The sequence below is a fragment of the Syngnathus leptorhynchus genome, chromosome 19 (assembly GCF_054491065.1).
Source record: "Syngnathus leptorhynchus isolate UIUO chromosome 19, UIUO_Slep, whole genome shotgun sequence".
In the NCBI taxonomy this organism is placed as follows: Eukaryota; Metazoa; Chordata; class Actinopteri; order Syngnathiformes; family Syngnathidae; genus Syngnathus; species Syngnathus leptorhynchus.
The window spans coordinates 2,672,379-2,696,700 of record NC_141213.1 but is presented as its reverse complement, the minus strand read 5'-3'; the positions used below and the strand labels follow the sequence as shown (position 1 = coordinate 2,696,700).

The 24,322-nt window shown below is 43.4% G+C and overlaps 1 protein-coding gene across 5 annotated transcripts in view; it reads right to left on the bottom strand.

Annotated features, from left to right (window-relative positions):
* Positions 1 to 24,322, bottom strand: part of zic1 (zic family member 1 (odd-paired homolog, Drosophila)) — a 158,989-nt gene that overhangs the window by 111,553 nt on the left and 23,114 nt on the right. Inside the window, exon 3 of one of the 5 annotated variants that reach the window (XM_085938968.1) lies at positions 1,676 to 1,831. The exons of the other annotated variants lie outside the window; for them this stretch is intronic. The gene's annotated coding sequence lies outside the window, so the exon portion shown is untranslated. The remainder of the gene's footprint in view (positions 1 to 1,675; positions 1,832 to 24,322) is intronic. 5 annotated transcript variants of the gene reach the window in all.

Sequence of the window (24,322 nt, the reverse complement as noted above, 5' to 3'; positions counted from 1 at the left end):
AGGAGAGTCCTGACCAATAGGAAAGTAGCAATTTATGTCAAGAAAGCATGTATGGACCATTAAGTCAAGTTTCTTCCGTTCTCTAAGAACAGTTTAAATGTTGTTGATTTAACTTGCAATGATGTGACAATATTTGCTTTCAAGCATCCGTTCGGCGGCGCTTTTCCTCGGAGCGACATGAAGCACGATCCGTGGCCAAACTCTCCAGGGAAAACTCATTTCGCTCCCACCGCACGGCCCAAATTACACTGCCAATTACTCGGAGTGAAGCGCCGCGACGCGCCACGGCGGGTTACTGTCAAATTATTTTTTTCTCATTTCCGCCCGAGGAAAACAAAATATTTCACATGATTACATGCGGGCGCAACATGGCGCGAGCACCCACAGCGTTTCTGGTTGCAAGGAATGGCGCCTGGTGCTGAAGCTAACCCAGTTGGTGAGGCCAGGAGCAGAAGATTCTAATATTGTATTCTTCTTCCACTATGTGTATGTGATGGTTTGATTTATTGTCCAATTAAATTTCAGCCTGCCGTGATGTCACTAATCTGTCCAGCAGTAGTGATTGATATTAGGATTAATTCTTTAACCAATCAGCTTTCAGATAAATCCTCACAGTCATAGCCTTATAAATATTTGCGCTTCGTTACTTCCAACCAGTGTGAAGAGGAGAACAAGAGAAATGTACTTTGGCCAAGCATTACTGTTCCATGAGCGTTCAGGACACCGAGCACCTCCCTGCGTGCTCGGAATATGAATCTATCGTCACTGAAATGTGACAAGCGCACATTGTGGCCTTTAGCTTCTAATAAGAGACGAACAAAAAAGTGGTTAATGGTGTTCTCCAGGCGACGGATTGGGAAGAAAAAAAAGATTCTATAATCGGCAAGAACAAATGGATCGCTGGGAATTTGCAGCGGTGGTAAAATCCTGACGTTATGTTATAAAGTACACGAAACATTTCCAGTGGGCGTTGGAGTGAAATACGGCTCCGGTGTGGGTCTTTTAAACATTCAGATTAGTGTTGCCACTCGCTGTGACTCACCGGGGTCATGAATAAAACGCTTTGCCTATATTTAACATCTTATCATGAAGCCACAAAGGGAGCGTTTGAGTGCGCCACCAGCAAAAAGTGTATTCAGCCGAGCATCGCTATTTCTTTTTCCCCCCACTGGCGTAAATTATAATCATGCCAGCTTCCCACAGTTTCCCCGTAATCTGTATGACTGTTACGCAGGGGAGGAAAAGACGACGATTCATTTCCACCAAGGGCACAGTATAATCCAAATACGATAAAATTGGATGCAAAACTTTGATGAGACAACACAGAAGACATTTAGAATATGAGCAAGTTTTTGCAGAGGATAAAGAATATATGATATGCCGTGTGCAGTGGGAGAGGAACATTTTGCGAATATAGATGAAACTTTTCCACGTTTGGGTTTACACTGGAAACAAGCAACCTCTAACCTCGAGCGCAGTCACAGGGGGATGTGACGACGCGGCATACCAATCAAGCAAGCCACTTATCATTCAAAGCTGCGCGAAGGCACTCGGACGTGCGCCGTCCCACATAAAGATGTTTTTCCCAGTTAATGAAATGTCAGTCAAGCTAATGAAACGCTACAGCGCTCAACCCGTGGATGAACCCAGACGGGTTAGCGCTTCCATTTTTCACCTTTGTCGCTGTCATCCAAATGGGAAGTTGTCTTCAATTGTACTTTTATTATGATTATTATTATTCCTTTATTTGGGTAAAGAATTTGGGAAACTTTTTCTCCGCCAGCAAATCGTTGAACTTTTGGTGCGTTCGGTCTTCTAGATACGTGCAGACCTGGAACAAAAAACCCAAATGACGACAAGGAAAGCCACAGGAAAGGTTTAACAGAAAACGGCAGCCCATCGCATTAAGGCGACAAACATCATTGGCTGCTGTTAAAGAGTTCAGCCGGGCTAATAGGTTTTTTATTGACTAGCAGTCGGGTGGCACGGGGTAAATAGAACGTCCCCCCGAAGCTGCCGGGGAGGGGGCGTCTCTGCTCCCTACTTTTTTATTGATAGAAGGCCGGCAGGTTAAGATTGGCCGAAATGTTTGTACTCCGAGATAAAAATCATCCCATCCCGGGTCTTTTCTGAAGGGTTAGCGACGAGGCTACCGCAGGAGGCTAAATGCCACCATTATTGGATTGTACTTTCTTTCCGAGAAAACTGTTTATCTTTAGGGTGGCCGATTTTGGGAGATGTCTTCTTTTAGGAGTGACATTTTGAAGACTCTCAGAAAGTGATGTTTGGAGTTTGCACGCTAGCTGTCACGCTGAAGGCAACGTAATCCTTTAAGAAGAAATAATGGTGACGGGGAAATATTCTGTTGTCCTTGGTCTTCTGTCATCGCCCGTTTTCACATTTAATTGCTGTTTCTGCCCACAAAGCTCATCTGAACATCTGAACGTGATTGGCTGAGCGGTGTCACATTTTACGTCTGTTTTGATATCAACCTCGTCATCCATTATGCATCTGACTCCGCCGCTGATGCTTGCGGAATAAAGATCCCGAATATGCCGTGCGATGGACGCATAAATAAACAAAAATCTGGCAGCTCCCTGTATATTTATTGCTTTAAGCAAATGAAGCCTGCTGTGATAAGATTCTTCAGAAGGAAGAGGTCAAGAATCAAATAGGATGAAGAGGCTTCCTGGCAATTGACAGCCTCGCACTCCAACTATTGTAATTAGGTCCGCCGAGACAAAAACAACGCAACGGCGGCAAGATATCATTATTTTCTCATGCTCCTGTCAGAAACCACACCCCTCCTCCCGTCCGGAATCATTCAAATTACATCGCTTTGCAATGTATGATTTAAACATCTCAAGACGTACGTCTTTGTTGTAAGTGCTTGTTGTTTTGATCCGGCGGAATAAAACATTGACATTTCCAAGTTAAAATAGAAGGCTGCTTTCAATGCTGATGGGAAGCGCATTTGATATCAAGACTTAACTGGAATTCAATATTTGTATTTTTCTCACACAGATCTTTCAACAGCAAACAGCAGGTAATCGCGGATAAAGCCGGCTGGCGCTCGCAACCTCTAATTCGATAACAGCACACGGACGATAAATTAACACGGTGAAGAACGAGAGCTGCAGCGTACACAAAGCACCGTTACGATCGGCTTTTGTTCTATCTTGAATGTCAAGTCTAATGTCAGAAACGAATCGATTTCATTCTATTCGTTTTTAGGGAGGACTGGATAAGGAAACATTTTGTCAAAAAGTATATGAATAATAAACGATTTTGTATACAATCCATCTTTACAAAACATGTCGTTCCGTGACAGCTAAAATGCACACATCTGTTATCGCAGTAAGCGTCCGCTACAGTGTCCACTCGACATCCATGTGGCCACGTTTCATTCACAATAGCATCAAGCTATTTGTCATTGCGACAAGCTATTTGTCACTGCCCCTTATCACAAAGCTTTGCTCCTGTAAATCACTCCGGCTGCCGGCTGCTGTGTCACCACTTATTGGCGATCATATCGACACATACAACGGTGTTGCATTGTGCTAGCGTAACTATCGTGTGAAATGAATTCTGAAAATTACTTCCAAATACATGATGCTTGAAGATCTGGGAAAATAAAATTGAGCTTGACATTTCTATGTAGGTTCAATACATTTCGCCGAGGTAATGAGGCAGCGAGATCCTAACGGTTCTGTCGTCGGTGCCCGCCTTGAAATATGATACGAGACAAGAAGGTGAAATGCAACTTTTTACCATTGTTTGCCTGCCTTTCCTCAATCAGTGAAGTTCATTAGAATAATTCAGCTGCTGAATTATCACCAAAAGGAGCATGTTTCAGCCAAAGGAAATCAAACGACTGAGCAATCAGAATCAGAGAGTATTCCTCAACGGGAATAATTCATCACATCATTGTTTGATAAGATTACGATTGTTTTGCGAGTTATCTCCATTTTCTACTCCCGCCTGTCTAACGTGCAGCATGACAAGGGAATGCGTAGCCGCTTCAAACTGATGCTTTCTTTTTTTTTAATGCATCGCGCTCGTTTCGAAATAACCCAAGGCGATGTTGTCTTCGTGGACAATATATCATCCGGTAAAATCATAGGTGTCGCCCTTGAAGCAATTGTAGGCCTATAAATGTTTCCGCCAGGGAGAGCTTGTTTCAGTCCATGATTTGAGAAGAGGGAACCCAATCAAAGCTGCACTGTCCCTTTTAAAGATGTGCCAAATCAAATAATGGATGGCTTTTATAAAGTCACGACTTGGAGTTGTAAATCCTTGTTTGTCAGCCTTACGAGGACATAGTGTACCTGGACACCTTAAAAAACAGTTGAATGTACTTGGGAACATAAACATCACTTGACTAGAGCGTGAACCAAGACTTTCCAAATACCAATTTGACACCTTATGTTAGGGTTGATAGATTAGTTTGATCCTATGCTTATGTTGGAATGTAATCTGTAATAATTAACATAGCTTGTCCTGTCTTAACAAAGTGCTAAGATCCTTTGAACTGATTGACCAACTGCAGAGGAAGCAATCAGAGGTGTTCTGTTTACTCAACATCGTAAAACACCCCCTGCTGTGACCCCCTGAGAGGCCAGGGGTTCACCCCCACCTTGGCCACTCTCACCCCCACCCTTCTTCTCTCAATAAATACTCTCTTGCATGAATCCAAAGTCAGAGTATGTTCGAACATTGCTGTACCTACAGTAACGGACTAGCTCTCCACTTGCAAGTGCTTAAAGGGCATACTGTCTCTCGTGTGGTTCTTGCAAAATAAGTTAGAGTAAGAACATCTCTAACACCTTATGAGAGCCTCCCCAACTTCTGACTCCCGACATTGTATGTAAATGTACACGTCAGCAGGGAAGCGGCCCTGTCATGGGGTTAATCGCCTTCAGTATGTGCAAAACGTCACGCAACTCGCTTTGCTTGCTTTTCCATTTCTGCTTGATCAACAAAATCTTGTGTTTGATCAATACAACTAAGACCCGTGACACACCTTAACCCAACGCTACATGTTTCAATTTCATAAGAACATCTTATTGCAGTTGGAATGACCTTACATTCAACTGTAACAGAGCATGCAAGGACTTTGTTTCAGTTGTTTTTTAAATCGCCTCCTTAGAGTCCAGGGTAGTCTATCGAATGCAAGCATCCATTTCCTCGGGTTGTGCCTTTAGTGTAATGCGTTCCGTGAAGAGTAGCTCGAGTTTCCGACATAAATGATAAATGTTCACGGGAGCAGGAAAACAATACATCCGCTCGTTCTTAAGACGTTCTTCATCTCTTATCCGAAGCGCTTCTCCACACATACATTACCATTCACTCCCAGGTGATATGTAAAAAAGCAATGGCGAGTAATGCCGACTCCATTTTTTTTTTGACAAGTGTAATTTGAGGCGCTTGGCTGTGATCGCCTGAAGACTGCCCACAATCTCCATCGCACTCTTTATGACACAAGCAAGTGCCGCTCCTGGTTCACACTTCATTACCCGCGGTAATGCGGCGGCACAATGATGTATGGAGCTCTTCGCTGTCTCAAGACTCGCTTCCGGCACAAATGGTCCAAGAAACTTGTAAAAGGGCTACAACAAAAAATAAAGTACTTCCAACAGCGTATTGGAACTTTTTAATTCCTTTTAAAAGTTGGAATCACAGCGGGGTTTGCGAGGCTTACACGTATACCAATTTTTTAAGATCTTCTACTCCAGTCCTCTAGATGGCAGCAATGCGCATTTTAACTAGGTAAGGAGTTTGGGCTAGCTAACTAACTGCATTTTTTCGTGGTGGTAGATACAGGCCTTAATAATAAATAATAAACTCACCCAATTAGCTTCAAACATGTATAAAGAAAAAACTCCACAATTTCCCTTGACAATCTTTAATCTGAAAACAAATATATTTTCGTTTTGTGTCTTCAAAAGCTCCGGCTAGCTAGCCAACCAGCCAGCTAATGATGATCCAGACCCCTTTCTTACTTGCTTTACGACTGTTGTAGTTGTTCACAGTGGCACAGCATTGCCTTCTCTAAGTGTAAAAATTTTACAACGTGCTAAATGCTTGCAGACATTCTTTTAAGATTAATATTTCACGCCAACATCGAAGCATAGAGAGTCATTAAAAGTAAAGACTGCCGTATATTTGCCACAATGGGAAACGAGTGCGTCGATGTGACACGCGGTGCAGCATGAGCCGCTTCGGTTGATTTTCACGACCCGGAACGTTATAATCCCCCGTCAAACCTCGCCGGCTCTTGTTTTATTCTCCCCTTACACATTTACTGGTCCGTTCGGGCTGCCTTTTTTTTTTTTTTTTTCACGAGTCACCTAATTCTTTGCCCAGATCACCCTCCTGAGAATGTCACACTCGCGGTTTAATTGGAAGTGTGTAGCGGCCCATACAAAGTGTAGATTGAAGACGCCGTAATAAAGATAAGGGGGGATTTGGAGGATGATACGACACCAGGTGGTGTTTTCGACGCAACGACCTGAAATAACCTCGTAGGGTAAGATAACTAAATGAAATATTCTATATTTGGAGGTGAGTGAGACTCATTTAAATCGTATATAGCAAATTTGAGAAAATACAGTGACACATTTTTCAGACCTATTTATCGTTAACACTGAAATTTTGTAATGAGGCAGGCGCATTAGAGGTCGGAAGGTTAGTTAATATGTCGTCTTCCGCAGACTGATTTATTGAGCTATTTTCCCAGAAGAAATAGCGGCTGCGTGCAGTTGCGCACATTTTGAGAAAAAACTAATAAACAAATTAATACACCGGGCAAGGTGAGGCAATGCAGGGTGCAGACTTTGAAGCCTGTCGAGAGTTCTGACGGAAAACGTAGCACGGAAAGAAGCCCATCTACACATATATTACAATAGCAAATGTCTACACACCCTGGAACGCCCGTTCTTTTTGTCATGCTAAAAACAGACCATGACAAACCATTTAAAAATGTTTTTTTTAAGTTATTTTAAATACATTTGTGATTCAACATGTTAGAAACTTTTGACCTCGAGGCATGTGCTTTCAAAAAGTTGTTGCCGGAGTTGGCTTTGCCTCCAGTGTACGTACATGTGAGAGTGAGAAATGCTTCAGGGATGTCAGATTTATGTCACATTACAATCACAGCGGAGCTCTCAATTGGCCCGAAGCTAGAGTAGGAGTAGCAATAACGTTCTATGACATAATTTATTGCAATTTATTTTACTCCCATGTTTGAGAAGCACTGCTCGAAGGAATTTGTAATGTTGAATTTATAAGACACTGCAGCATGGACATTAAACTCTCATCAAAGGTTGTTTTTTATTTTTTTTGTTTCCAATAGCGAGAGGAGGCCGAACGACTGTCAAAGCCCAACACCGGCTTGCCTCAACTTGAGGGAGATCAAACGATGCCGATTATCTCCCCATTAACTCACAAAGGCCTACAAACAACGGTCACATAACAGCATCAAAGTAGTGCTTCTAATAGCTCTGTGTCGGCTAAAAGCTGCGGCGGGGCTGAGAATTACAATTATTACCATTCCCTAGAGTGCACGTGGGCCGTTCGCGTTTATTAAAGGGTCAGCGAGTTGGGCGCACGGTTGGCACAAATGTCTCAGAGCTAGTAGAAAAAAAAAAAAAAAAGTAGGTATGCAGCAATTGTATTGATACAAAAAAAATTAATAAGCTGCAACACAGTAGCGCTCATATGAAGAGCTGTTTCTAATATTTAGATTCCCCCCAATGTCATGTAGGACATTTTCATGTCACAGAAGAAAATTGCACGTCTCCTTTAAGGCTCCATACTGTGCTTGATGAAAGGTAACTATAGTGAGTGTATCATAAAAATAGACTGTATACGGAGATAAAAGGCAAATTGGAGTGTAATGATTGCAAAAAATAAAAACGCTTGTGCGTATGTTTTGTGCAGCAGGCTGCGTTCCAGCAAAAACCTGAAGGTCAGAGCAAAATTACGCTGGCAGTCGATTTTGGTTTTCATCTCACCGCAAATATCTCAGCGAAGAAGGACGTCTTTGTTGTGCCGTATCGCTCGTTACATTAAAAGCCCGAGAGCAGCTCATCAACTTCACACAAAGATTTTCAGCTTGTTTTGTCACTGCATAGTTGTCACTGAAACCATGATGGAGTTTGACAAAGAAGCCGTTTTTTATATTAGCATGTCTCCGGAACTTTTGGTTTGGTTCACTTGCAGTTAAAAACCACTATTGGGTTGAGCTCTGCCTTTCCTCTACAAGGGCCCAACTTGCGAGGCGTCCCACTGAATGCTCGACAAATTTATACGAGCCAATCTGAAAATTCATGAGCATTCAGGCCCCTTCGTCCCACGCGGTTCCTCTCAATTGGTAGCGCGGCGCACATTAGCATGCGGCTTATTATCATACCCAAAGGTGGTAGCGTGGATCAAAGACAAGAATGTCCTGTTTAATATTTCTGCCTCATTAAAGAGCAAGGTTTTTTTTTTTCGCAGTCGTGCTCTATGTGTCTCTTTGTCGGTTCTAGGCGTCCATGTGTCCTTTTGCTCTGAAGCAGGAAGTGCAATATTAATAGCCGAGGTGAGGGAAGCCCTCCGAGAGTGAGGCCTGGCGAGCGCAAGGCCTGTAATTGGTCTTCATATGTCACCTGCTTGACTTTGACATGTTCTCCCTTTCAGGGAACATAGCGTAGCCATTAAACTGACCTCGCCGTTTATATTAATCTCACTTTTCTCAATGTCACCATCCACTTTTCCTGCTACATGCCTAATGGTGAAAATTCCATCAAGCAAATTGCGGTTTCAATACGTGTACTGTAAATCACCATTATTCGTGGCGGCACAGCAATTGAGCAATGTCGTGCATACCGAGAAAAAAATAATAAATGCAAAATATTTTTTATAAATACCGTATTTTCCGGACTGTGAGGCGCACCTAAAAACCAAAAATCTTCTCAAAAGCCGCCTTATAGTCCAGTGCGCCTTAATATATGGACCAAATTCTTAAATTTAAACTGTCCCGAAGCATTGTGTCGTGAAATCAATCATAAGTGGCCCGCTGAAGACTATGAATCATGAATCAAAAAGACTATGGATCATTATTTTGTGATTATAAAGTAATTTGTTGCGTCTGAAGTTGAAATAAAAAAGATAAAATGGAGAATGATTTGATTTGGATTAAAAATCTGACATGATGCATTAATGGTGCCCCTTATAGTCCGGTGCGCCTTATATAAGGACAAAGTTTTAAAATGGGCCATTCATTGAAGGTGCGCCTTATAGTCCGAAAAATACTGTGCCTAATAGTTTAAAGCAGGGATAGGCAATTAGCATCCTTGTCCACTATTTGAAAATTACTATGGAGCCACTTTGAGTTGTAATAACAGTATTCACCACTAGATGGAAGACAATTGTGTGTCCTTCAAAAGCAAGGATATATTCTACATTCAAACTAAGTTTGTATTTCCTGACTTGTATTGAAATCCCAGACCAAATCTTCATTGAGCAGCAGGAGTGGATAAACAAAAACACTAAAGTAGTGCGCCATAATTATTTCTCGAATATATTAACCATGTAGAGGTCTGCCCTTCACCGAGGTCTATTCTTGTCCTACTCTAAATTCAGCCAGTTGTTAAAAAAGTAGACCTGTTCTCTTTGTCGTATGAAATCACAAACGACTACACGGGTCACCCCTAAGGATGGAGACGACGGCAAAAAAAAAACAGCAGTGCCCTCTGCTCTTGCTGGCTTCTCACTTGTCAACACACTGTCACTAAGTGGGAATAACATCATTTGAGTCCTTGTCAGAATTATGCATACGAGTCTATTACGTGGTGCACATTCACAGGATTTGGTGTTTACAGGACCTTCTCTTCCTGTGAGAGCCAAGCTTGGCATTGTGCAGGCGCCCACACTTCAGCAATTAGAGCGAGTGGATTTGAGATTGGAACGATTGGCTGTTACGGTTTCCTTTGCCCGAGTAAACAGGGTGATGAGGTGGGCTGGCGCACCAATCGGGTTGGTTCACTCCCGAGGAATACAAGTGATGTCGCGTTCGCCCGGAGACTTTGGCAACACTGAAATCTTTTATCAATCTTATACAACATTCCTGATTCAGTTTTTAAAAAAAAAAAAACACCTATCATAAAAAAATTAAAAGAAAGAATAAATAATTAAAAAATAATTTTGCTTGTGTAGTTGGTTTACCAGGTTTTAACTTAACCCAATTGTTTTTTTGTTTTTTTTTCAAATAATCCGCAAAGTCAGTGTTTACTATTTGGGCTATTAATCATGATGCCAGTTGCAAGTAAATTCCAAACAGCGCTCAAGTGGTTAGGCTGAAAGTAACATTTGGAGAAAGTTGGCACACTTTCTATTCGTTGGCATGGATTGCACCGACGCATCTTTCTTAATGTGAGCGTATGCTTGGATTGCAGCCATGCAACGTAATCCCCTACACAGTATAAAGACGAGAAAATGGTTTATCGACCGCTGCCGACAGAAAATAAGAGAGCTAGATTAGATGTTAATAAAGGACGAAGCTATAATGAGAGAACGCCCACACTCAAGTCAGTCATACAGCGACATGTTAGATCAGAGGTGGGCATATTTTTGTGCTCGAGGGCCGCATTTGTTTGGAGAAGTAGTTCTCCATTTCAAAAAGGTTGTTGACTCCTGGATTAAATGCTTATTTGTGCTAGATGCTACGGCCCAGTCGAGGTAGTGCTACAGTGGCTTCGATTGAACCCGAGAGCGACAAGTGACATTTGGCTCCCTTTTCTAACACTGTTTGTCCAAGACTCAAACACAGTCCAGGTTGGCCCGTCCAAGTTTTATTAATGAGACGAATCACTCCGAATTGATCAGGGTGGCCTTAGAGAAGATTATCAAAAGCATTTGAGAGAGAAAGCGAGAGAGAAAACTATCGATTCTCGGGATGCCTCGCAAGCTTTCCCACTGAAATCTCATTAAGGATGAAGAGGCACGCCGCAGCCCGGCTTTGAGCACTATTTACCGTCTTCCGCGTAGGATTTTCTAATTACGCCAGCGGGATCGATAGCGACGTATCTAACACGCGTCGAGAGTTTGGCAGTGAAAGAAAAATTAAAAAATACTTTTCGATTGGAAAGAACGTGTACTTCAAAGATTTTTCTGGCAGGCCTCGAATGAACTTTTATGTGACGAGGAATTCGGGTCAGGTATGCACCAATAAAAAATGATCATTAGCTCAAGGTTAGCCCACTTAAATCTTGCCATCTGCATTTAGAATATTTTCACAAGGCCCTGCTAGAGACAACATTCAAGTTGGCACCGAGTTAAATGAGTGTTTGAAATATTACAGGAAAGATAAATTGTTTTGGCTAAATTGGCAGCATAACTAGCATGATTTGAATTGCATATGAGTCCAACAGCTACCTTAATATTTTAAAACACCGAAGGCATGTTTGGAACCACATTATAAAGATTAAAAACAAAAATACACTGAGATTGAATCTTTGGAGAATTGTATGTTTTGGGATATTTGTTTTGACTTAAAAGCATGTTTTGCCATTTGTTGCTAAAAGAGCTAATTGGAGCTTGTTTTTGACAGCCTAAAAATGTTACATGAAAATACCTGGTTTGAAAAATGTAACTTAAAACCACATAGCCACTTTATTTGGCTTTGACCAACATACTGTAGGTTGATGAGCATATTTTGTCCATCGTGGAGAGGAACAGCTGTCGTTTTAGTCATTAGCTCTTTTAGCAGCTAATGAAGCTAGCTAGCATCTGTTAGGCACATTAGCACCCGTCTCATGAGTCCAAGGCACATTGTGTCAATGTCAAACCTGGTGGGGGGCGGGGTGTTTGTTTTTAAGGTCACCATCGGTTTAATAACGATAAATCATCTTGAAACGTCAGAATACAAGTGTTTACTCTCAAAATGGAGATATATGTGAAAAGTGCGACAGAGCGGCTCTACAACCTCTGCATTAGACTCCAGGCAATGCAACGAGAACCCATTTCAGAAACCTGTCAAAAAAACAACAAAAAAAACATCGCCGGGAACACGCTGTAGCAGTCAATTCGAACGCGCATAAACGTTTGCTTTATGAAGCGTGTCTCCACGGGCTAATCAAAGGGAAAATGTCAACGCAGATCCGAGCCATTTTTCAGCCACCGGCGGAGCATTACTATGCATATTGATAAGGATAACGAGAATTAATCAGTTGATTATTGGAAACAATAATGCTTCTTCCTGATCGATCTTAGTACTCAAACTGGCACACGCAGCCAGTCGATTGACCTCAGCCAGTCGATTGGCCATGATTATGTAACTGGCTCAAAGTAAAGCTAGCCAATAGTATGTTTAATTGGTCAAAAGAAAGAAAGGAATAAACAAGACATATCATTTTCTGCCGCAAGGTTAACAATGCAGTATGTATCTGCTTTGCCTTATTTGCCTCCCAGTGCAAAGTCTCAAACCCTTCCGTTTATTACACGCAGACGCTGTAACGTGGGGCAATAAAAGGTGTAGGATACTGCTGAGCACGGGCACGAGGGGTGCAAAAGGGAGCCGTAGAGGCAATATCGACACGCGGCGGATATGCTGCCTTGATGCCCCTCGTCAAACTGTCTGCTTTGAAAGCCATCTGCTCTAATTAGCTATGGATTGTGCGGTACAGCAGCTCCGGTTCATTGTTTTGGCACTGTGGCATTTTTCCAAGGAGTGAGTGTTTTTGAGAGCAGCTGCTACAAGCCTCTGTGAAACCCCAGAAAAGAAAATAATAAATAAATAAAACATTGCGGTGGTGACCCAGGAATTTTCTTGGTGTTAGTACGTGACCGACTATTGCCCGAGGGATTGGCCATTTTTCACACTGGAAAATCGGAGATTCCTCATTACCAGGGAAATATTTGCAAAATCCTGCAGCCTAAACTCTTATTATGACTGTTTTTACAGCCATTTGGAAAGCGGAACATCTAAAGTGACAGTGGAACAAAAATATGAGGACATAAGATGGAGTGTGTCTGATGGAATGTTGTAGACAGCTTGCAAAAAAAAAATAGCAGCTCCTGCACAGTGCTAATGCTAGCCGGGTTTTGCTAGCACTGCTATTTTGGTAAAGATGGATGGGAACAAAGAGTCATGACGTCAGGCCTAAATGAAATCTTGCTAGTTTTAACACTGTAAACCTCCCCTTTGGGTGTACCACTTGAATCAGTACTTCCACTTTTAATTTTGACACAAGCATCTGTTCTTCTCCTCAAGTGCAATATGAGTACTTTCGCCATTCCAAAACATTTGCTCTTGGACATAGCTATAAATCAGAAACTTATGACTCCAAAGCACTAAATATTGCTGGCGAGGTTACTGTAAAAACAATATGATATGCTGCATTGTTCATTCACGACCCCCCCATCCCCATTAGATTGATTATACTACACCACTCCCCCATTAAAGCACCATTAGCCACCATTACGGCGGCCCAACAATAACACTGGAACGGGGCTTGCAATCAGAAAACCGAGGGGGTTACATCAGCAGCTAGTCACGTGTCAGATGTAGCCCGAGCGCTCTCCCATGTCAACGACGCGGCTAATGACGAACGACCGGATTCATTTTGTTTAAGTGCAAAACATCCATTCTGAAACGGGCTTTAAAAGTGCCCCGTGTCAAGACGAGAAATATTGACTCTGCGCCTGCAATCCTTTTCCTTCTCATTCTGCAACAGTGTGATAGATTAGCGGTGTACCGAGTCAACGAACGCTCATTACCACCGGCGAATAAAAGAGGACTGAATTCAAAGGGCGAGATGCTAATGACTCGGCTCGACTCTTATGTTTTTGTATGAATATTTAAAAGACAACAACCAGGGGGAAGGCAATTAAAGGAGTGCAAGTACATGAGGCAACTTGTTTCCCCTGCCTTGATTATTTCCCAGTTTAAAGCCTTTTAAAATCCCAAAAATAAGGATGCATGCGGCGTCGTTGCCTTTACATTATAGCCGCGCTTCGCTCGAGCTCTTTGCGGTGTTTGCTTCCCCTTAAAAATCACAATTAAAACAACATTGCGCTTTCACAATGAGGCTCGGAATCATCGAAACGACATTACGGGCGTCGTTTGTGCATTGCGCCGTGAGCCTGGTGCGTTATAGAGGAAATGTAAAATCACACTCTGGTTCTGCACAACAGCTCCCGTCTACACGTGTGAGAGTAATGTGAAAACATTGCAGCTGCAATTATACATATTATACATTTGCTTAACTATATTATCACAAATAAAAAATAAGAGCCTGCATGGAAGCCAAAGCAGTGGCAGGACTCAGCCTCTATCCCCCTCCAAATAGCGGGGGGGTTATTGTAACAATCACGTGATAGATGCAATGCACCACAACACTCTTGAATATATATATCACCGGGGCTGGCAGGCGTCTTGTATTCGCCGGTAATAATAAGTGCTGATGGATGTCGCTTAAGGCCTATTAGCTGAATCATGTTTGTGTATTCGTGCAGGCGCTGGAGGTCTTTTTACGAGAGGTCCCTTGCCAAGTGCGGGACACCGTGGGCGGGAGGAGTCGGAGATATTTTGGGAGAATGGGCTGGTTTAGGATTCAAGCAGTTTGCCATTATAGACAGGTATTGTTTTGCACTCCGAACCACAAGGGGGCAGAATATAAGAGATCATTCCACGATGGTGATGTGGCGTTGTATTTGTGAGGGACTACTTGGTATTGAAAGTTTGAGAACCAACATTCTGTCACAGTAACTCCCAAAGGGTAATACGAGTTCCAGTATACAGGCTACCTCTTGTGGTAAGCGCGAGAATGACTGAATTAAATGTTCATACTAACACGGATATAAAAACAGAAAAGACTCCTGGCTTACAATCAAAAACAAATACGTTTTTGAATTGAATTTCCTCAGTGTAAATGGCAGACAGCCACTGAGGAAAAGGGGCAGTCGAGGTTCATATTGACATTGTGATACGAATAGGACAAGCGTGGCGGCAGAAACGGCAGAGATGTTTGTTATCGCTACTCAAAAATCCTCGTGTTACATGACGGCCAATATGGCTACCGTAGGAGAGCCGACGTACACCCAAGACGCGTTTGATGATATATAGTCCGCAGTTCCCCTCAGGCAAATTGCACAAACACCATTTCAGTTTACGCCCATAAATGCTCGTGCAGGGACTATACATTTTTGATTAGTGTTCTGTCGGGCAAATCTTTTAATGCACTATTAAAAGCGGCCGTAACAAATAGGCTTGTCACCGATATCCGACGCTTGCGAGTACTTAAACTAATTGTGTTTCCGTGCTATGAAAGAGCCATTTCGATGAAGAGTGTGAGCCTCATGCTCGCAACATGAAAACGGCTGCGGCGGGAATTTTTTGATATGCAAAAAATGACATGGGAATCTCATAATGCTAAACAGGAGTTGATTAGTTGGGCCATTTTTTTTGGGAGAATATGTTCGCATAACCAATGCTTCTTCTGCCTCTTATTATTATTACAGTGATTACATCCCATACGTCTCAGCGCTCTGCCATAACCGACAGTCATCAGCTTAACTCTTATGGACGTTTGGGGAAAATGAAAATGAGGCGTTTTCGCCAAATGGATGCGTTGAATGATTAATGTACGGCGGTCCATTCATCTTCCACGAGGCGGTCCGTCGGTTAAAGTGGATTGGAAATATCAACAGTGAATATCAGTCTGCCAACTCGAGGATCTCATCTTTTGACTTTTGATCGGCGCTAATATTCCAGGATATTATGAACATTTCAGCTTTCATTAGAGCCAAGTTGTGCTCGTGGACTTTTAAATATCTCATTTAAGAAGCGGAGAACAGGATTTATTTATTTTTTTTCCCATTTCTATCTGTGAAAATAACACCGCATTGAAACTGAATGTAGTATTAAAAAATATGTCTTGCAGTTTCGAGCTAGAGCACACCAACATTGTATGCAAATGAGGCTAGCTAGCTGAAAGCATCAAGACAAAAAACCAAAGGTCTGTCAAAATGGAAAAAGTAGCGGAGCTAAAGCATAGCAAACATAATGTGATGATTTAATCCTGGTATTTATTTTTATAAACTGCTATCTGCTAACGCAAATTGCTCCATAATCCTGGCTGATTTTATGGACCTACAGCAAAACTGTATAACGAGCATGACCTGCTACCCAACTAATGACATTTCCAACACAACTTTCTCACGCAGCGTGAACACATTAATCACAGTAGCAGCGAGAACCACCCACTCCAGTGATCAAATCCATAGCGGAGAGGCAATCAAACGGCGAGCAGAGCTCTCGAGCCCACTTGGCGGAAAGGGGCTGACACGTAGGAGTGTGACAGCTTCATCACTTTGCTCAATTAACATGACAACCATGCTGCTTTTTTGTACCTGGCTGCTATTTGGCTATTAGCTGATGTACGGGCCAATAGAAATCATTTAGCATTTGAGTTGTGCGGAGGTCGGTGCGGTCCATATTATCGTTATGTGGGTACCGCAGAGGATTCTCAAATAAGTCGGAAAGGGTTCACGTCTGGAAGGCCAAACGTATTTCTTATGGTTCTTCCTGCTTGTGTGTTTTATTCATGAAGCCTTTAGCGTCAATGGAAATGGGGTGGGGGGGTGGGGGGGATCTTGGGTTGCTCACTTATTTGTTTCTGGCAGGGTCACGGCTCGGTCATGGCTTTTTCTCAACGTTGAAGCAAAGCTCCTGTGTGTATTATTTTTATTTTATGACATCAAACCATGGCTTATTCCTAACAGTGTCATCTGAAATGTCAGGGGCTTTTGAGGTGTTCATTCTTGTGGACATACTCGCAAACAGGGAGATCTATGATTTGAGCTTGAACTAACATTTGTTTGTGAAACCCCCCCATTCTCATTTTAGCAATTTAATATCAAATCAGGTCGCCGTGACTTCACGGCATAGAGGCAGCTGTTTATTTTTAGGTGTAAAGTAGCAATTGGTGGATTCAAAACAAAGCAGAACTTGACGAACACTGAACTTTTTCTTTTCATGGTGGGCAAAAGCTCATCTGTGGATGACGAATGGGGAATATATGCTGTCTGCAAATCACACAAGGCCACATTTGTGGAATGGACAGGAAACGTCCTCACCAATTTCTGAGGCCAGGACAACATTTGCGCGATAAAAACGTAATGAAGGCCGCGCATGTATTAGCGCCCGCTGTTCGGACACAATTTTTTACTTCTCGCCACCCTGCCCGCCGTGGGCTATGATTCAGTGGCGCTGACCCACATGTCACCTTTCCCCGCGTCCCCCTCCTGCCCCCTCCCACCGCCGACATTCAGCAAGGCCGCCGAAGCGTAAGCGTCGCGGCAGCGGCGGATTAAATTTAGGGGGCCGATGCGGCGCCTGATGTGAAAAGACATCTCTATTTATTCCCGCAAACATTCTCAAACGCGCTGACACGAGACATAACGCAAAGCGACATCGCCGCCACCGCCGCCGAGCGCCACGATTCGCGCTGGAAGTGTTCCACATCGCAGCGTGGCGCCGGTCGAGCGTGCACACTTCAAAGTCGTGCACGATTTGCTCCGGTTTCATCCCATTTCAAAGGGTTTCGAAATGGAGCTGTTCAGCAGCACCCCTCTGTCTCCCTGACGTCAAATCACTGAGGAGTTCAGATTGTCTTTCTGCGTCTCTGGCTCACTCGATCAATATTGTAGAGAGGCTTGTTGTTTGCGATCACCCCCAGCCTTTCAAGGGGCCGCCTTCTCCAATAAATATGATAGACAGTATTTTAGTAAATGCACAAGGAAGATTAGTTTGCCGCCTCTTAAGAAAAAAAAAATGCACCAAAGTGGTTCGCGCACACACACACACAGTCTGGGTCTGCAATTTAAATGTAGAAAAGCCTCCAGGTTTGTATTCATGCGTGCCACGTTGTTTAAGATAAATTACCCCGCCGCATGGAAGGATGGAGTGGGTGTTTTTTTTTTCCTACTCATCTTACATTTCCCCGAGATAAATAATAATCATTTGCTACATCTTCCTCACCTTGCTCAGCACAGACCCGAGCATACGCATGCATATTGGTTGTTTGTGGTCTTTAAACACGATTTCAGTTTTGTATGATTGTTCTTTGAAAGCAATCTACACGCGCTAAACAGCTCAAATTAAGCGGAAGTAGCCAAATACTAACAACAATCTAATTTATTAAATGCACCATGGATTTATTTTGTCTATTCTAACATGCGGTTTCAAAGAGGTTTTCTCCACAGCCCCGCCCGGCGGATCAATGACTAAAGCGGCCCGGCCTGCCAAGAGAAAAGATCCGAGTCTATAATAACACTGTCGCTCCATCTTCTTCTGCTGCAGTACATTACCTGCCAGCCCCCGATTGGCAGCCCCTCCCTTCCTCACCCTGGAGGCATCTTCATTAATGCCCTGGCTTTACATCAAGTACAGGGTACTAGCCTGGGAAGCAAAGTGCGGCCCAATTTCAATGCTACGCACGGGTCAAAGCCAAGACTACGACCTCGACCGATTCACAAAGCATTAAGATTATTCCTTAATTTTGTTCCCTGTAACCTTCCAAAGAAACAAGAAGCCTTCTTGAAACAACAGGCTCTCATCGACTTGAGTTACTTGGGCCATGCATTGTGTCAGACAAGGATCAAAATCAATAGACGTCTTTGTTGTCTATTAATCGGAGCGAGCGACACGTTGGTCCGAGCGAACATCCGTCAAGCCGCTAATGGGATCCCGAGCTTCGTCTTTCATCCGTTGATGAATTCATACGGCTTTCAATTACGCACGTGGCAAACTAACTTATTCATGTCGGCCACAGAGGACAAGCTATACACTCGATAAGGGCAATTGTTTTTCTCTCCCTGTTCTATACAGATCATTAGCTTTTAAAATAAGAAAATCGATTCCAGGAATCCATAAAGTAGCGCGGTGGGGGATCGCAACGAGTAGGCACACTAAAGTATGAGTCAGACCAAGGACTCGCACTGCTCCAACGCCCACCCGGTTCATTGCCATCGGCGTCAGGTGTTAAGTTTTTAATGAAAGCCTGACGATTGAATACAAACTACGTCAACTACCGGCTAGGGTCACATTAATGGAAGAGCAACTTTTAACTGTATTTCATTTTTGTATAGGGATACATTCTATTCTATAGTGGGAAGACATTCTATTTATATTTTGGTTACTCTATGGGAAAACCATCGCCTCCATCTGTGAAGTGTCTGCTCCAATCCAATAAGACACAGGTAAATACACCCAACATCCCGTCAACACAGCTAGCGGGCGGTCATTTGTCATGCCATCAAAACAATGCGACAACAGAGACCTGTGGCTGTCATAACCGTTGGCGCGTGAATGACTCGCGCAGGAACCAGGCCTTGTAATTATCCTCTCCACCACTTGTTCCTTCCCGTCGCGTCCCGAGATCAGTCACCGTGGTACCGGGTATTGAATTCTGATAGAATCTTGCTAAACAAAAGCCGCCGCACTTCACATGTCGCCTTCGCCGGTGATCGTTCCCCCGTTGGAACACCGAATCAAACACAGAGGGGAGCTCTTCCTCATATTGGTATTCCAATCATGGGCTCGATGCATGATGAAGCAAGCGGCCGATATGTAAGAACAACTGGATTAGACAGCGCTTTCACAGCTGATAAAAGGTATTATGCATTGATTCCTTCTCCGGGGCGGCGGCGGTGTCACATTATCAGCAAAAAGTTAGCATAATGTGAAAATCCGGCAAGCGAAATTGAATGTCAAAATGCGACAAAGACGCCGGGCTCACTTCGGACGGAATGCAAATGCGAGCGGCACACAGACGCGTGTCCAAATGTACTTAATGCCGATGAGTCACCGCCGGCATGCGCCGACGTTATGAAAAGCGTCGACGGTGACCTTTAGTATGCGAATACAAGCGTGTGCAGTGGCAATGCCCTACGAGAAGCGACGGCGATAGCATGGCTGGAAAGGCAACCGAATGTCACTTGACCCGTAAAAAAAAAAGACTGTTTACATCTGAGCCTGGATAAAAATGTATCTCTTTTGAGCAAATAAAAACGGATTTTAAACTTGTCACATGACCTACTCCAAAAACACACCAGTAAGAACTGCCTGCTTTACAACGTCTGTCCTGTTCTATCCTATCCTGTCCTGTATCACACGACTCGCCATTTGACCACTCAAAGCGAGCCAAACAGTTTTAGTTTTCTAATTTTTACATGAAACATGGCAGAAATCTATTTGTACCTGACAGCATTTTTGCACCGGCTTCCCTGCCACCAGAAAGGCACTAGTCAACCGTGCCCGTGTTGTATTGGCATTAAAGTTAACTGGGAAAGAAAGTCAGAGTGCATATTTAATCATTTGTCTTGGGGAACAGAGCGAGGGATGAGGCCAGCGACCGCAAAGAGAGCCTTGGGAAAGCGTGTCACGACCAGTGACTCGGAAGGACTCGGCCTGACGCCGAGGCGGTGCAGCCAGTCGTGACCGACGACCGTCACGGAAACGGCCAAAAGCGTTTGGTGGGGACTGACCTGCCCTCCGTCCAGGGCGTCAGGAAAAAGCTATTTTTAGAATTGTGTATATTCAGCGTGGAGATGAGGAAGAAAAAACGGCATTAGCCATGTCGCAGCCAGTTGGTAACCAGCAAGAGGTGGACGACTCGAGCTTGAGTCAGAGTTAAGTTGCCGGTTTTTGGATTTAGGACTTGACTTTAATGTGTTTTCGTCCTTCACCCATCGTGGTGACTTTTTGTAACTTGGTACTTGCTTTACACTTGAAGGTTAAGAACTGAGACTTGCATTTAGAGTGTAAGACCTATTCCCACTAAGACTTATTCTGGTACGAACCGGCTCCTACCCCTGTGCCCATACGCACCAGATAGTCATCAAAGAAGCATTTAGTCACACTCTGGTTCAGAAACACTTCAGTCAAGGTCGATGGCGTACACCCACCACCTCCCGAAATCATTGTCCAGGCAACTTGTAACCTCGTATGTTTTATTATGCCGTGCCAACAAAGCCGTCACGATAAACGCGAGTGAAGAGAAGGCAGAGCTGTCAAAAGCAGCTAGAACAGATTACTTTTAAATCATAATGTCACCATCTTCATTCCCGTTGTTGCTGAAAAGAAAAGCAGAGCACCCCCGAGCGAGCCAGATAAGGAAGCCGGGTTGGAGGAAAAATGCGGACACCTGACGTCTGCCACATAGCCCGCCTCAAGTTGCCGAAACAAGGAAAAAAAATCTTTTCACCGTTCAATTTTTTTTTTTTAAGTCAGGTTTGTCCTTTTAAATTAAACCTAACTGACAACATTCACATTCATTATTCCAAGTCTACGGGCTTTTCTTTCCGCTATCAGCTCAGCTTTGCCTGTTGAATTATTCAAAGAGCTGCTCCGCTGTGGTTCTGCGAGGCCACGGGAAAACATAAAGTCACACTTTAATACCGCAGATGTCAAAATATTACTATATGTTGGATTCTATCACGACATTACTTCAGGTCAAATATTCCCGGATTTGAATATGACTTTGCAGTCACACACAGGTGGCGCTGTAGAGTCGCTCCATTTAGGGTGAAGCTAATTCATTTCTCTTGTCTTTGCTATGCTCGACACTAATTTGTAAGCCATCAAGGGGCCACAAAAGAGAAAGGTAGTTTCCAATTATGCTTCATCACAGCCACCCATCCCTGCAATTGGTCCGTGCGCATCATAAACCTCGGATGCAACCCTAAAACAAGTGTGACCTTTATGCAAATCCCTAAATCAATCAGTGCGGTCGTTAAAGCGTTAACAAGCTCGGGCCATCCCGTCGTTCCTTCGCCCCGGTAAACAGGTCGTTAAAGGGTTCGCTTCAGCCTAAAAGGGAGGGGCTTCTCAGCCTCGAGCTCTTAATGATGCGGAAAATTAAAAAGGTTTCGGCTGGAACAGTCAAAGCTTGTTACCTTGTGTGAAGGGCTTGTTCTGCGTTCACCTGCTTTGACGCGCCAAACGCGGACTTGGGCCAAAAAGCAAGGTCTAACAAGGTTTACTATTTGCATTCCAGACACACAAAAGGATAAAAGGCTCTATTTCAATGTACTGCTGCTACAAATTGTTAAACTGAAGACTGAGCACTGCAAAGGCCTTCTCTGTTGGCTGAAACACTATTAGAGTCGCTGACCTACATTTCAGCAGAAATGGAGAATATTTCTTCAACATTGTTTTTCCCAACACTCGATTCTCTGTATTTTGTTGAATTTCTGTCGGCTGCATTGCTTTCTGTAAAGGAACCCAAGCAAATCGAGATTTCGACTTGACAAACCCTACTAAAGAGCGACGTCACCCTCGGAAAAAATACCAACATCGAGTTGACCTCCACAGCTACAAAATATTTACTAGCTTTTTCTTCTCCTCATGTCACACAAGGGTCTCCAGTCATGCTGGTAATAAGTAGCCGCATTCTGGCTCCCAAATGTAGCATCACGTCTAAATGTCACTTGCCGGCGGTTTAATAAGTACAACAACCAATATAGCGCTCGCCATCCCCGGGGGCCACTTAAAAACTAACAGGCGGCTGCTTTGTCGTCTTTTTTTTTTTTTAACAAAAGTTTCAAATAAAGCCATGACGTGTTTTTTCTTCTCCAGTGGGGAGATATACGACAGGTGTGTCAATATCACAAGTCCTCACGCGCTGGTTAAATTTCGAGAGAAATGGGCGGATTGTAGCATTGGGGGACGCCAAAGGGGCTCGGCGGTTCCTCTGATTGGTTGCAAAGGGAGTGGGAAATTGCTCAGAAGATGAAGACCTTTTGCATCGACCTCAATCACTCCACTTCGACGTGCCCCTTGGTGTTTCTCCGCATTACTTCCGTGGAATTTACAGGCGGGATTATGAGAAAGGGTTACCTTGTCACCTTTGTCCAGTCAGTCGGTCATTCTGAAAATATGTCCCGGGCACTTTTACACAGTATTCCTGCTAAATTGGTACGTAAGAGTCATCGTGGTTGAGCTGCCATTTAGTTGCCTGCACCTTTCGGAGCGGATTTCTCTGTTTGCATAATTAATAAAAACTAAATAAGAAGAAGAAAATGAAGAAGAAGAAGAAAAACTGTCCTAATGATATTTTCCACTTTTCCCACCTTGGTTCCTCCGGTTCACTAATGTTGTTCTTAAATAAATAAATAAATAAATAAATAAATAAATAAATAAATAAATAAATACTGTTAAATGGATTCACGCCCGTAGGGGGGGATGCTGGAAATGTATTCTTAGCAAATATATGGACGATCCCGCCGCGCTAAAAGCATCATGGGGCACATTCGGAAAAACTCAAAAGCATTGAGGTGATGAAGACTGCGGACAATCCACTGGCTTGGCAACGAAAACCTTCTATAATGGACAGAAAGTGAACGTAATAGCTAAGAGCCTTTTCTCGCTCAAAGCACATGTTGTTGCTCTTGGCAGAACGTCATATTTCAGAGATTTAGGCATTTTTAATTAAAAATCTATTAGCTGCATTGTGCTTGGAGTGCACTACCTGCACGGTGGGATTCTCCTTTGGCTAAATGAGGCAAACAACATTATGTTAGTGAAAAATGCTTCTTAAGACTCACTGACCTTCAGTTTGACGGCTACGCGAGTTATCTAACAACATGTTTCCTGTACATCAATTCTCTTGATAATTCTGTGCTTCCTCCATCTTTTTAATGTTTGTTCCATCGGGACATGATGGCATCGTTGCTAGATGATAAGAACCTAATGTCACCCACAATGTGATGTAAACATTCCACTTGTGGGAACCGACAACGTTCACGCATACACTCATCTAAACTGCAACAAGCCTGATGTCACCAGCAGTGCGTGAAAATGCAACACCACTGGTGGACATGGTGGGAACAGCAATAGAGGCTAAAAAAAAATCACCCATTCTGGTTCTCTAATTGGAAATGTGTTCGGAAGCCATGTCTAATCAATGTTGCATTATAGCAAAGAAAATGTGATCAAACACTGCGTCTTTGCGCCGCGAACAAAGACAACAGCTGACTGACACCTTGATGTTACTGCTCTAGTTTCGATAACTTGTGCTGTAAAGCACATCTACCGCAACATCACTCACTCTCTTTTGTGCTCTTGATATTTGAGCGGTGGGTGTGATAGGAAATCTCTCTCATCCACTTCCACCATCCTGAGTAACAGCAACGCCAACCCCCCCCCCTCCCACTTACCCACCCCACCCCTTCAGTGGAGAGCTGCGGGGGAGGGAAGGAGGGGAGAGGCTGCTTCCATCACTTATCCACCACTCATGCATGATTGAGAGGCTTGTGCAAGCTTGAAGGACTGCAT